Source organism: Rhipicephalus sanguineus, chromosome 9 (assembly GCF_013339695.2).
Source record: "Rhipicephalus sanguineus isolate Rsan-2018 chromosome 9, BIME_Rsan_1.4, whole genome shotgun sequence".
NCBI lineage: Eukaryota > Metazoa > Arthropoda > Arachnida > Ixodida > Ixodidae > Rhipicephalus > Rhipicephalus sanguineus.
In genome coordinates, this window is record NC_051184.2 from 103,497,558 (window position 1) to 103,511,886 (window position 14,329).

Consider the following 14,329-nt stretch of genomic DNA (forward strand, 5'->3'; position numbering starts at 1 on the left):
AACATAAGTGGCTTCAATTATCCTATTTGACATAACCACCCAACCCCACTAATTAAAAAGTTTGTTAATTTAACTTTTTTACTTTCAGTCCCAAATGATGCCTTTAGCCATCTTAAAATGCCTCCGGGTACAGAAGAAGTAACTTTGAAGGCATCGAAAAAATATCGCTTTTCCCTGATTTTTGACAATTTTGGACACATTTCTTGAAACACTCGCCATATATGTCGCCGCCATACGAGGGCCCCTCCCTCCGATAAAGGGAGACTTTAAGCCCTGACGTAGAAAGAAATGGAAGATGGAAAGACCGATCAAGAGAAAGAAATAGAGAGATATGTACACAAAAAAAGGAGGAGGCGAGGGTGAGGAGGAGGTAGCGTCACCAGCAGCGCTGACGCCTTAGTCTGCAGCACTAGCGCGGAGATGCTCTACCTTTTTTTTTCCTTCGGCGATCCACCATAAACAGTGCTTCTGACGGCGTAAACGTTTGTTTTACCCACTGCAATAAACAAGGAGAGAAAATGTAAGGCAAGATCGTCACTGGTAGCCGCTCATACTCAGGTGTGGCCTATCTCAAAGTACGTGTTGTCTGTAGACGTCGCCCATGCAGCCCCAAGCGCGACGTTTCGGCGTTCCAGACAAGCTTGTTTACCTGCCTACTAGCTTCTGCTTGACATACTTTAAGGGGCAGTAGGGTGCGACAATGAGTCATTTGACACGGATAAATTATTCTTTGAGAACACTGTTGTGACGTATATCGCGACCATACGTTTTAAGTGCAAGTGATGTTCGCAGTTTGATTCTTAAATTTCGAATAAAAAAAATTCTGTCAGCGTGAAGTCACGGACTTCAAGGTGTTCTTTAGTGCTTTTGCCACGTTGGTTCAAAAAAAGTTTGATAAAACTTTGCGCGTTAAGCCTTTTGATCCCTCAGAGGATACTCCTTCATTTTTACCGAGTGCAAATGCCGGCTGTCCGGCATGCCCGTGACCGTGCGGGTGGGTCGGTCCCGTCGTTGGACTAGCCAGGTGCGTGACGAGTAAGCGTCCTCACCGGACCTCCAATATATTAAGTTATTTCACTCACTCACTCACTCACTCACTCACTCACTCACTCACTCACTCACTCACTCACTCACTCACTCACTCACTCACTCACTCACTCACTCAATCACCATGTGACTTATTGTGACCCATTCCCAGGATTCGGGGACGTCTGTACGTGGCGCCATCTCATGGTAGGACGCGGCAGCAACCGCGTCCTGCCATGACTGAATCAGAAATAGGAGAAAAAATTTCTCTCTTGAAAAAAGCTTTTATGAAAAACGACTACGGGTTCTATACAGCGGAGACTTACTGGAACACTGGTAAAATTGCAGTATCGCACTGCAAAGCGTCTGGCTCCGCAGGACAATTGAACACCGCCCCTTAGAAACACAAGGGGCCCCATTGTAAAATATTAAACGCTCTGGGAAGCCACGCGATTTGTAGTCCGACACTTCAATTTTAACAAAAGGTTCAGATAAGTCTATAACTAGCTTTTTTCGTCAAATACGTCTTTTTTCCCCTATTTGCCATTCAGTTACGGCAGGCCACCACTGTCACCGACGAGAGATAGCGCTACGTGCACATGCCCCCAAATCCTGGCCATGCGCATTCAAAACAAGCATAAAAGGTTTATAACAAGAACGTCGTATAGTCAGATAACAATAAATCTCTCGGTAGCCGTCCGCGGTAGCTCAGTGACAAGAATGTTGCGCTGCTGAGCTGGAGGGCTGGCGTGGTTAGCTTTATCTGCACTTCAGTGATGCCCAGTGGGTTAAAATCCGCCGCCTCCGACTAGGCTGTGCCTAATATTAGACAGCTTTATTGCTGGGTGCCCGAGCGGCTTGCGTACCCACGAGCTTTACGCGGCGGTCCCAACACAGGCGTCCCAGGGGCACCGAGGCCGTCAGTGTTGGCAGCGCAGCAGATCAGTGTTGGCAGCGATGTTTCTCGCCGTGCCTACGGCCAAAAAAAATGCCCCCACCTCCCCGAAGGGAATCGTGAGGAAATGCGAATGCATTTCTTGCACCGAGAGAGGGTACCGTTGCCGTCAGAGATTCGCCTTCACCGACTTCTGCCATCGCCTTGAGAGGCGCCCAGCCAGCGAACGGTCGAGAGTCAGGTGCGAGCGGACGGGAGAGTGGGGCGCAGGGAGAAGAGAGAGCGAACGGCGAGAGAAGGAGCGGCGAAACACTGCACCTACCATCTCCTACACTCTCGCGCACCACATGCTCCGGTTGCTAGGGGCGACGATAAGCGCGCGCGCCCGCAGCTGTTGCTATGGGAGAGGGCGCCGCGGACAACGCCGGACGCCTGACATAGCCCGACTAAGATATGCATTCGCATTTAAAACATCGCTGCCAACACTGACCTCCTAGTGCAGATCCCTAGTAGGTCGCGTTACGCATCACGCCAACCACGTTACTTTCAGGGCGAGCCAAGCCGAGGCTGGCTAGATCACTCCGACCGAGCGCAAAGGTGCCGAAACCCGAAAATAATGGCTCGACCCACAAGAGAGATGCCGCGTCCGGCGAAGCAGCCCAGTAGACGAAATAGAGTGGTACACGGGAAAAAAGACACGGCCGATCACACCGCCACAAGTTCTCCATGTGTATGTTGTCGCACTACAACCAGCCTTCCGGAATCTTGTATGGGGAGCGCGGATTTGGTTAGGAAGAAAGAACACACGGCAGAAAAGACGCTCACTTGTAACTGAGTTTATTCGAAAGACTTCACACCCTGAAGGCTTATGCGCAGGCGCATTCACAACAATTTCTAGAGGCGGACCGTATTAAGATTGCAGCAGACGCGTGCATTAGTGCGCCTTCGCTGCATTCGACGATGAAGGGAACAAGCTTGCTTCACAGCAGCTAAGTGTTGAACCTGATTATGTGTTCACACCTTCAAGCTATCATAGATTGTCACGGGATTTCCCAGCGATTTGGCAATTTTGGGGACAGTGTCTGTTGTGAATGCGATTGCGCATATGCCACCATTTTGAAGCATATTCCTTCTGGATTGTTTTGCGCCAGCTTCAGTCGAAACTTCGACATGTACAAAACAAAAATTTGTTAGAACCCACGCCTTGCGGGAATCGGTTTTATGCGAAGCAGTCAGCGAGTAATTGCCTGTTCTGCATTTTTTTTTTGCGTTGAACCAAGCGTTACGAGGCGGATTGACGTGTTCCTTCAAGTGCAGTAGCTCTGTGCAAATCGTAGCACTGTCAGGAACGTCGACTACACTGGTGTTTAAAGGGTAACTTATGGTGTGACGTAACGTCGGCACACACTTTAGAGTACATGCATCAGTACTTCAGAAACGAAGTGCACTACACGGTGCGATGATGTGAATATAATTAGCGTATTGCTCCAGGCTCGAGCAACGCTTGCACCGATATTGCGCCATCTGTCCTTATCTTGTGTTGTGCGCTGGATGCGGAAATGAAATATACTATCCTTACTAACCTACATTATGTCATTTAAAGCACTACGTAGTCAATTACGTGTCTGCGGTGCTGCGTCTTGCTGAGCTGGGAAATGGAACAGTACCCTTGCCATTAAGCATTCTCACTTTTCTTTTGTGGTAAAGTTGTTGCGAATTTAGAGCATTGCGTCCTGTTTTCGCTGTAGCGCAACAGGAGGAAAGTTCGAGGTTGTCAATGGAGCCAAATCAATGGGAGCGACAAAATGCTGGTCGTCTGTTTCAGCACTAACTGTAGAGCAAGTCTGTTGAATAATTTTCTTTCTAAGATTATTCGTTTAATTTGAAAGCCCTCTCGACTAAGACAAGCAACGCGGCTATTTTCCTTAGAGAGCGCGAAACCTTATCTAAAATTCTCGGTTGTTACGAGCCGGCTCCTCTGCAAGGGTGGGACTACCACTACAAACGCTGCCCGCTTGCGCACGCGGCTGCTGTTGACTCTGGGGCAGCAAGGCTACAGAAACGGCAGGTGACGTTTAGCTGAACAATAAATAGCATGGAGTTTACTGTACATGTCTTCTTTAGGAGCCCCGATTGCGCATAAATTTTCCACATGGCGCTTTGTTGTCTTTCGGGGCACGTGGTTGCAAGAAACTCCAAATTGCTCCGTGTATCTATACATTTACATTATTTGTGCTCGTACTTATTTGAATTACTGCTTTTTCTTATGCTGTATGGACAAGTTTGTTTGTAACTTTGACGTTTATGTACAGGCACATATAAATTGTGGTAAGCCTGTTGGTTTTTTTTAACAGAATCGCGTTAAAGAGCTCGTTTCACATAAAGTTCGGTTTCAGTATCGGCGTCGGTTTTGTTGACGGCGTCGTTGGTTGTGAGGGAAAAATCATCTTATTCGTGATCCCCAAATCGAGAAATATGCAAATAAAATCAATGATAAAAATCTCTTGATTCTAGTGAGAATCGAACCCACGCTGTGTTCGTGGCAAGCAGCTGTTCTACCACAGAACCAAGCTAATTCTCGCAATTGCTTCGCAAAAAAAATTCGCAGATCCTACGCGTTGTGGGAATCGGTTTCATGCGAAGCAGTCAGCGAATACTTCTAGTGTATTTTATGGCTTTGAGACAAGCGCTACGAGGTGGATCGACGTGTTTTTGTAAGTGTAGTAGCTGTGTGTACATCGTGGGCTTACCAAGCACGGCGACAGCAGTGGCGTTTAAAGGGTAACCTATGGTGCGACGTAAGGTCAGCCCTCGCGTTCGAGTGCATACGTCAGTATTATCGAAACAAGTGCACTTTATGGCGTAATCATGTGAATATCATACGCAACTTTCGTTAGTGTATAACTCCGGTGTGGAGTAATGCTTCAATATAGCTTGCTGAATCATAGTAATAAAAATGTAATGCTTATTAGACTGATATATAAGCTGAGCAAATACAGGAAGCACAAACATTTTACAAGAAAGCATCGTATCGTGTCGTAGGAGTACATATGTTGCGTGTATTCCTTTCATGTAAAATTACATAGCCAGCACCACAACCACAATTGACGTTGCACCGTTATTACGCCTGCATAGGATGTTTTTCTAATCAAGCTCATAGACCTGGCGCTGCTCTGTGGTAGAATACCTGACTGCCACACAGAATGCTTGGGTCCGATTCCTGCTGGGATCCTAATTTTTATTCTTTCCATTCGTCGGGTCAATGGTGCCCATGTCGGTTTCTCGCAATTCTCTCGGATTTTCTGGTGTTCATGGTTAGATATAAAATATCAATCACCTGTGGCGCATACCCATACACCGCAGCCCGTGGTAAACGGGTATGTGCCACACGTGTCTGGAGTAAAGGGTTAGACGAAGTACGCGACAGGATTTTCACGTTATTCATGCCATGACCCGACAGTCATATTCGTCAAATCTTCTTACCCTCCCATGCCAATCACCAAGTTGAGGAGGCGATAATTAGAGCACACAGACGTAGGCGGCAAGATAGATAGATACATACGTAGATAGAAGCGCTCAAAGAGCCAAAGGTTGGCTAAGAAATGCCTGACATTTGAAACACTATATGATATTGACACATATGGTATATGATATGAATGTCATTTAGTGGAATGAGTCTCCTTAAAGCATGTAATATTGCGTGGCAGAAGCGTAGAATCACGCCAGGTGTTAAAACATGTGAATTGCGCAACGAGCGAGTGTTTTAAAGGCCTACCCGTTACGAAGCGCACAGGCATATATAATCATCATCATCACCAAAATCATCAACAAAGTGAACAGCTGCGTAGGATCGCGTGTGGTTTTAGGGACGCGTAGAGGCCCTTCGCTGATTCGCAAATGAAATAATTGTGGCGTAGTCACCACTTGACAACTGTACTTGCAATAGGCACTCTAGGACATTTGGAAGCGACCAGTGTTACACGCACAGTCGTTCGTTTCCTTACGGCAAGGTTAAGGAATGCACCGAGAACAGAGGCCAGGCTAGCAATGGAGAGGCGATGCGCACGGGGCCTGATTACGCTATCGCGTTCTACTCTTGAAGGCGAAGCTCAACACGCCTTTTGCTCCGGTACCACGACAACTCATGCCGCATGTATCGTCAAACCGTAAATAAACTTGAAACTTTAAAGTGTGTAGAAGCCAACTTGTCTACCGGTAGTTTCTTGGCTAGTCGCGCGGGGGCGTTTTGAGCGACTCGGCAATGGAATATCAGCGAAATGTTTCTCACAACGAAGTGTTTCTCACTGTACCGCTGCCGTCGTTTCCTCCTATTCGATGAATACATAGCAGCTGATGAACAGCCGCTCGTACTTGCTTACAAGCTTCGGTGCATGCCTGATGCAGCCCGTCGGCGTCATCGTTCTTGAAAGGGGCTGATAAAGGTGAAATCAACGCTGAAGAATTAGGAGCAGCAAAAAGAAATTAAAACAAAAAAGCGATAATCCTTTCATGAGATAAGGTTTCTTACAATGCGGATTATAATGAACATCAAAAGAAATGAAGCTAGTATTATGTTCTCTTTGCTGTTTCGTAGTGAATAAAGGTTTACTTTCGAGAACTACAGTCAGCAGATTAGTGAAATATGTGCGGATATGCTCCCCAGAGTTGCGTTTGCTGCCACAGCAACATGCCGCCCGTTATAGAGCAAATGGTAAACCGTCTAGTGTGTTTTCACATCTAGCGCCGCACGACACCAGACAAGGACCAAGTGACAACCCACGAGGACAGGCGCTGTCCTCGTGGGATGCTGAGAAATTTAGCGCAGCTTGCACAAATTCGCACAAGGCTGTGTCACAGCAGAGCTGGTGGACTAGAAGGAGAGGAAGAGGTCAGATAAAAAATCACAGCATATCCACGGAGTGAATGATGATGAGTGGGCGAAGCTGCGGAGGTTCATCGGTAAACCGTGAACCTTCCGTGAATTCTGCCCAGTACATCATCAGCGACGAGAGATCGGGCGCGTTTATACTACAGGTTCGATGAGTTATGACGACTTGCAGCTCACTTTAATTCTACATGTACGCTGTGAATTTTCATTGTTTAGAAAACCATTGCTTTAGAAAACATCTGGCGTCTTTCGTTAAGCAGCTGGCGTCTTTTCGTTTTGCTTTAGAAACATCTGGCGTTCTTTCGTTTTGCTTTTAGAAAACATCTGGCGTCTTTCGTTGGTTTATTTCATCAATCAACGGCGTTTTGAACAAAATTTTTATTGTTTATTCACGCACAGGAGAAATCTCACCAGGCACTACCTTGGAGGTAGACAATGGCTGCTAATGGGAATGAGAGACAGAAGAAGTCGGCTTTTAGCTAACACTTACACTTCTATTTCTACTAACGTTTCCTACTGGAACATGCCAATGGCTGCTAATGGGGAATGAGAGACAGAAGAATTCTGCTTTTAGTTAACGCGCACGCTGCGAATTTTCTATTGTTCAACAACGCACAGGAAAAATCTCCCACCGGCACCACCTTGGAGGTCAAGATCTGGTACTAGCGTTACGACTGGTTACGCACTACTACTACTACGACTACGAGGGACGAACGGGTGCCGCCTTAAGGAGCTTCGCCCCTAATAATAATAATAATATTGTCTGGGGTTTATTGTGCCAAAACCGCGACCTGAATATGAGAGACACCGTAGTGGAGGGCTCCAGAAATTTCGACCAACTGGGTAACTTTAACGTGCACCTACAGCTATGTACACCGGCCTCAAACATTTTCGCCGCCATCGAAAATGCAGCCGCCGCAGCCGAGATTCGATCCCGCGACCTTCGTGTCAGCAGTCGAGTGCCATAATCACTAGACCACCGTGGCGGGGCAGGAAGAGGACAGAGATGAGGAAGATAAAGACGACATCGCGTGGCTGTTCGTGAAGATTTTGAATTTCTCTATGCCACGCGGCAAACTATTCGTGCTATACTGTACCATACATGGCTTTGCTTTCTCTGTTTTAAATGCGACGTATTTCTTAGCGAGTCTCAGGCACTTTGGACGTTTCTATCTACGTATCTATCTATCTATCTATCTATCTATCTAGCCGCCTACGTATGGGCGCTCTCCAGGTCGTCTCCATAACTTGCAATATACCGAAATTGGCATAGCAGGGGATCAGTGTATGACGAACACTGCCCACTGATCATGACATGAATAACGCAAAATACCTGTCGCGTGCGTCATCACACCCTTTTTCCCTGTGACGTGTGGCACATACCCGAATACCAGAGCGCATGTTTTGCGGGTATGTGTTACAGGTGATACAGAGTCTTAACCAACACAGTAACCGCGAACACACACACATTGACACGCAAGGAAAGTGATAATATTAATAACTGTTGGGGTTTTATGTCTCTAAACCACGAAATGATTATGAGAGACGCCGTAGCGAAGGGCTCCGGAAATTTTGACCATCTGGTACTCTTTTACGTGTACCGAGATCGCACATTACACGGGCATCTAGCATTGTGCCTCCATCGAAATTCGACCGCCACGGAAGGGATCGAACCCGCGACCTTCGGGTCAGCAGGCAAGCACCGTAACCGCTACACCACCGTGGCGGACGCAAGGAAAGTGAGGAATCTGAAGACAGAACAGCCCTGAAAGACGCTCAACTACCATCCACTCGTCCAGGTGGACCGCCACGTGGACCACGTGGATTACGCAAAAACCGGGATCCATGCTTCCTACGATAAATCTGCCGAGAAAACCAGGCCTCTCATCATTTCCGGTGACTTCAACATTTATTTATGAAGACCCAACAACGCCTGGTCCTTATAATGCTTGAAAGACGACTTGGATGGGGACAGGGAATCAGAAAAAAGCAAGAAGAAAAACAAAAATGTCACAGTTTCGCCGCAAGGGTGAAGCAATGAATGCGATAGCAAGAAACTAATGCTATATACGAAGTGAGGCTCGCCAATGGATACTCTCAGTTTGAACAGCGCTCCTGTTGCAAAGGCGGCCGAAGCAGCGAAGGAAACTAGCGTGCTTGAAGTGTCGAGCTGTGACGATTGATAGTTCGCGCTCATCTTGTGTTTGTTCATTTAGCGGCGTCCCTTAAGCTCGAGTGACTTTCGTACGCTGCGTAACATGAGCGCGGACATCACGGTGAAAGCTCGAAACATCCCTCTTCCCCTCACCACGAGAGCTCGCCGACGAATTTTAAATCCCCCAGTCGCGCTCCTCGCGCCATCTCGCTGGTAATGGAGAAACGCTTATAAGCGCCTAGCGTCTCTGAGTCCGTCCAGCGGTAAAGTGTGTCTATATGACGCTCCACGTTAGCTACCTCAAGGATCTCCGCTTTCTGGCGTAGTAGTTAGCGCCACGCGCTGCGGAACGAGAGGTCGCTGGTTCGATTCCGCGCTTCAGAAGCATTTTTCTGAATTATTTTTTCTTTGGGACTTTGATATACATGTACATACTTATACATGTACGGTGCATGATGGCGTCGACGGCAAAATCCAGCCGAGACTGTCCATATAATTGCTATCGCAATAAAAGAAAAATTCGACAGATCCCACGTACCATAGGAATCGGTGTTATGCGAAGCATGCGTAGGACAGTGACTCTGGCGTAATTTTTCACATGGAGCGAAACGTTACGGAATTACGCTAGAGAAATGTTCAAGCGGTATACGCGCACTCATATGTTGGAGAGTTGCATATGTATTATATAACCAGTTCTTTACAGTTGCCAACAGCAACATGGGTGTTACCAACACCAGACGCGGTAAGCTGATATGTAGTGCTTATATTATTCAGTACTGGATAGTGCGAATCCGAACAAGACAAAGAAAGAACACAGATGCGCAGGACAGGCGTTACTCGCAAATAAGCTTCATTCAGGAATGTTTCCCTAGATATATACCCAGCCGAGTGGCACGCGCAGGCGCACTGCACGTACGTTACAGTCACAGTTGCAGTTGCTACAGTTGTTATGCTTATACTTGTCCGTTAGGACGGAGAACGCACGCACGCACGCACGAACCCGTGTGCATGCGTGGAAGGGGTTCTTGACAGTTCTTGAACAAGGTCATCATCACCGTGATCAGTGAACGCGAGCAGCTGGACCGGACTTGTTATTCGGATCCGTTCGTGATATCGCGGCTACGAGGGGTTTAAGTGCAGTGAAGTGCGAGGTATGTACAGTTGATGGAAATCCTGGATGCCTCTTACGATGAAATGATCTATAATGCATCCTGTCCTGGGCGTGGCAGCGAGGTCTTTTGATGCCTTGTCCCCATCCAAGTCGTATTTCAAGCATTATACGGACCAGGCGTTGTTGGGTCTTGATATATCAATGTTGAAGTCACCGGTAATAATGAGAGGCCTGGTTCTCTCGACCCATTTATTGTAGGGAAGCATGGATGCCGATTTTTGCCTAATCCACGTGGTCCCACGTTGCGGTCCATGTGGACGAGGTGACGAGTGCATAGTAGTTGAGCGTCTTTCAGGGCTGTTCTTTCTTCAGTTTCCTCACTTTCCTTGCGCCCACCGCGGTGGTGTAGCGGTTACGGTGCGTCTGGTGTTGGCAACACCCATGTTGCTGTTGGCACCATTACGCAACTGTAAACAACTGGTTATATAATACATATGCAACTCTTCAACATATGACTGTGCGTATACCGCTTGCACATTTCTCTAGCGTCATTCCGTAACGTTTCGCTCAATGTGAAAAATTATGCCACAGTCACCATCCCACGCATGCTTCGCATAACATCGATTCCCACGGTACGTGGGATCTGCCGAATTTTTTTGTCTCCTTTTTTGTGTATGTTTAGTTGTGTCTCTTTCTCTCTCTGTCTATTTTTTTCTCTGTCTTCGTATCTTTTTTCTTTACTTCATCCCTTTCTTTCTCTATCTCTCACTGCCTGTAGTTGGTCTCTCACCTTGTTTCATTTTATCTGTTTGTAAAGGCGAAGCGTCTGTTAGCGGACCACAGGCACTTTGAGCGTTTCTATCTATCTATCTATCTATCTATCTATCTATTCATCTAGCCGTCTGCGCCTGGGTGCTTCGTGACCAACTCCTTAACATGGTGTAGACCAAAATTGGCGTGGTAGGGTAAGAACGTTTGACGAATATGACTCTCTGGTCATCACATTAAAACTTGAAAATCATGTCGCGTACTTCGTCGAACCCTTTCCTCCAGACTCGTGCGGTACATGCCCTTATACCATGGGCCGCGAAGTGCGGGTATGCGCCACAGTTGATACAGTTCGTATCTACCCATGAAAGGAGAGAATTGACATCGGTAATTTAAATACGAGGGCGTTAAGATAAACCGACATGGGCGGTACATGACGTTTGCAAAGAATAAAGTTAGGATCCCAGCAGGAATCGAACCCAGCATTCTGCGTGCAATCGGATATTTTGCCGCAGAGCCACACCATGTGCATGCGTAATGTGTCTGCAACGTCAGTTGTGGTTGCAGTGCTGGTTATCAAGTTTCATAACAAAGCAATAAATATTACATATGTACTCCAATCATACAGGCGTCATGTTTAGTTAGCGTCAATTGTGGTTCCAGTGTTGGCTCCGCTTTTAGAGCAGTCTAATAAACATTAAATTTGTATCCCTAGTATATTTCACATTATATTCATGCGTTCGCCGCCACCGGAGGAATACGCTAAGAAAAGTTACGTACGATATTCAGATTATCGCATCGTAAAGTGCACATCCTTTCGATAATACTGGCGTCTGTGCTCTAAAGTGAGTCATGATGTTACGCCAGGCTATAAGTTATCAACAATGTGCTTGATTGGGCTGGTTGGTACTGCATGGTAGACGAAAAATAAAAACAGCGCTAAACACGGGACGACAAGAGACACATGCACGGCGCTGTTCTAACGAAACGAAAAACTTCTAATTGTGCGTGCGCTTTTCTTCACGCTAGCTTGACACATTTCTCAACGCTGGCTTGACGCGTCCCACTCGCAAAATCCATTGTAGTGGCCGCCGCCAACTCCTGATTGCGCGCACGGCATGAAGAAAAAAACTGTTTCACTTTCACTTCGATTCCTACACTTCGATTCCTACAGTAGGGTGCACTGCACCCTGTCATGTTGAAAAAAGAAGTGACAGGCACGAACCATGAAAACAAGCAATTCACAGCGAATATTCACACGTCCACAAAAAGCTGCGTGCAATACACAGCACGCCAATATAGGCGACGCGCTTAGCGATGGCCCTGGAACCGTAAAAGCCAAAGGAGGAATGGCGCTCCACCACTGAAGCAGTTCGCTTCTCTGCAGCAATTCGAGTTCCCGTGACCGCGCTTGGTGAATGGGCAGCGAAGCGACACGTGGGAAACAGATACGCCACTCTGGCTCCTAAATGAACATATACACTAATTAGGAGCATCTTTCTACTGGCGGCAACAATGCTAATCAGCAAAGTCAGAATATTAGATTGTGAATTTTCAATTTCCGAAAAATGAAGTGTAAATTTAAAGTTATGCGGAGCGCTAATAACCTCACCAACGGGGACGGGTGCCAATGGAGCCGAATGATAGGAACGACCAACGGCTGGTCTTCCGTTTCTGCAGTAAATGTGGAGCAAGTTTGTCGCGTTACTTTTTGTCTGTAATTGTCCGTTTAGTTTGAAAGTACTCGGACTTTGACAAGCAACGTGGTGAATTCCGTAACGAGCACGAAACCTTATTTGAAATTCTACACTGGTACTCGCAGGTGCCGCTAGAAGGCATGACCTACCACAACAAACGCAGTCCGCTTGCACCTGTGAGCTCTGTTGCTGACTCTGGGCAGTTGCCCTAGAGAAAGGGCAGGTGGGCTTCAGCCAGAATTCTCATCTCAGATTTTACGACCTTAAAGGGGTCGTTGCAGGGTCACCAAGAATTCGGGGTTTTCAGAATTTTTAGGGGCGTAGCTTCTCTTAGTCTAACCTTGTCCCATGTCAGGCGTAACCGGCAGTGGCAGTATCTCCCGAACAGTATAATAGATGGCGCTGTCTCACAGAAGTACATACAAACTGAAGTTCAGGGACGATATTCTAGATGGCGCTCTTCACAATCTGTGTCATCACCATTTCTCGTCTCATTTCCTAGATGGCGTTGGTCCAATAGAATTTTATGCAATATGGCGCTTGTGTGAATCGAACTAGATGGCACTGGAAGTGCCGCTGCTCTCCCATTAGCTACTGCGCGGGCTGCGCGGGAATGCGCGGGGAGCGAGCGCCTCTCTCATTCTCCTGGATCGTCGCCGTACGTGTCGGATCGCTGGTGGAGCATGGACGATGCGCAGGGGCGGGCGCTCGCTTGGCGGCATCCAGGCGGATCCCGTGACGGTGCACGCCATTGACGCCGCTGCGAAACGGGCTCAACGAGAAGCGGATCCCGAGACCATGATTGCTTCAGGAGCTTCGCGCAAGCTCTTCATCATTCACCCGTGGATATGCTGTAATTTTTTTCTACATTTGCTTCGTGACATCCTTTCCGTTTTTTCGCTATATCGTGGAGCGGGGGCTATGGACAGCACCATGCGGCTGTACGGAAGATGGACGTCACGGCTTGACACATTGATGGCAGGTTTGATGCCGGCATAGTATGAGGTGCAGGTGCATGATCACTTTTATTCGCGATTTCGCTCATGTCTGAGTGGAGCACGTTCCGGATCTAAATATCTGATTTGTGTAGGTCCTGATCGTAGTCAAATGTGCTGTATGACACCGGTACACGGCGTGAAGGCAAGCTGGAACGCACGGAAAAGTTTCGGTTATCGTGGTCATGGTGCTGTTATGACGGTGTAGTTCAATAAAAATCACACCATCTCCCGCTAAAGGGGACCATGAGGCGATGCGAAGCAGTGTTTCGGCATGTAGAGCCCGCGTTTCAGAGGTGGAGTGGTGAAGGGTAAAGGAGAGAGGGGAATGAGAGGGGGAGGAGAAAGGAACATGACAGGGGGAGGGGCAGGGGAGAGGGGAAAGGGGAGAGGGGAATGGAGAGAGAGGAGTGGAGGGGAAGTGGAGAGGGGGTGGAAAAGGGAAATGAGGGGGAAAGGGATGGGAAAGGGGAGGAGAGATGTGATTGGAGAGGGAAAGGGGAGAGAGGGAGTGGAGAGGGGAAGTGGAGAAGGTTTGGCGCATGCGCAGTAAGGGTGGTCACGCCGCCACACCACCACCACCACCGGATTGAACTCCGCTATAGGATGCTTCACATCTAATACACTGGTCGTTGGAGGCTCACGTTATTTTCCAAAGACCATGTGATGATTCCAAACATAAACCTCCTATCTTGCCGAATAACCTTTCTCGATATATGCAGGATGTGCTTGAGCACGCGCCCGCCGTCAGCTGAGATTAGTCACGAATAGATTTACTGTAATGCTACCTTTAT